Genomic DNA, 627 nt, shown 5'->3' on the forward strand with positions numbered 1-627 from the left:
ACGGGGCTCCTGCCCGTCCCGCGGGAAGGTCACAGCCGCTTTTGCCGCCCTTGAAGCAGCTCAGCCTGCCTGGTGTGGGGCAGGTGGAAAACGATGCCCTGGGGAAGCCCGGGAGGTGCCGGAGTTGCACAAGTCGAGATGCAAGATGCCCGCCTGAAAGGATGCTTGGGGCAGCCCTGTGACTGCAGCTTGGTCTCTGCAGCCCCACGACAGACAGACAGACAGACACCCGCAAAATATTGTGAGACTCGGGGATGGCAGCACCTGCCAAAGCAGCGAGGGAAGGGTTTGCGGAGCTTCCAGGGCTTCCCAGCCCTCGGGCCTTAGTTCCCTGCAAGTCCTTTGGCTTTCGGCGTTGCGTGCTGGAGCTCCGATGTCAGGTAACCCCTGAAGACGTTCTTGCGCTGCAGCCCAGCACGCTGGCTCATGGAGTTTGTCCCTTTTCCGTGGCTGATAACGTTACACTCGTTCTACTGCAGCCCACATCTCAGAAGCAGAAAGCTCCCTGTCCATAAAATCCCTGGAGGCAGCGTTTTTGCCCTGCCTTGCTGTCTGTGCCCAGCTCTGTGCGTGCACCCAGAAATCAAAGCTGCTGCCCTCACTCCTTTTGACAGGCGGCTCCTCAGC

Source organism: Apaloderma vittatum, unplaced genomic scaffold (assembly GCF_000703405.1).
Source record: "Apaloderma vittatum isolate BGI_N311 unplaced genomic scaffold, ASM70340v1 scaffold1559, whole genome shotgun sequence".
NCBI classification, from domain to species: domain Eukaryota; kingdom Metazoa; phylum Chordata; class Aves; order Trogoniformes; family Trogonidae; genus Apaloderma; species Apaloderma vittatum.